We start from the raw sequence: 399 nt of genomic DNA, 5'->3' as shown, positions 1-399 counted from the left end.
CGCGCCGCCCGCCCTTTATAGCGCCGATCGATGCCCTCCTCGAGCCGCGCCGCGGACTCTTAAAAGGGCTGTGGCTCACCGGTGGGGCCTCCCGGAGCAAAGCCAGCCGGGCGAGCGGGCGGCACGGCGGCGGGAGAGGAGTGTCGAAACGGAGAGGTGGTATGAGGGCGTCCGGTCTCCCCGGGGAGCCCCTCGGCGGGCCGGGGGCGTGGGTGGCGACTGCTGCCCCTTTAAGGAGAGCCGGGGCGGTGGGGGGAGCTGTCAGCCGCCGCCGAATGGGCGCTCGCGCCGCCCCCCGCCCCTTCCCCTCGCCGCTCAGCCGCACTCGCCGCCGCATCCTCGAGCCAGGCCCGGGGATGCGTTCCGATAGGTGCGCCGGGAGGCAGCTCGCCGCTCTTA

This window comes from Haliaeetus leucocephalus, unplaced genomic scaffold, assembly GCF_000737465.1.
Source record: "Haliaeetus leucocephalus isolate CR32 unplaced genomic scaffold, Haliaeetus_leucocephalus-4.0 Scaffold306, whole genome shotgun sequence".
Classification (NCBI taxonomy): Eukaryota; Metazoa; Chordata; class Aves; order Accipitriformes; family Accipitridae; genus Haliaeetus; species Haliaeetus leucocephalus.
The sequence above is the reverse complement of the archived record's forward strand: the minus strand, read 5'-3'. Positions refer to the sequence as shown.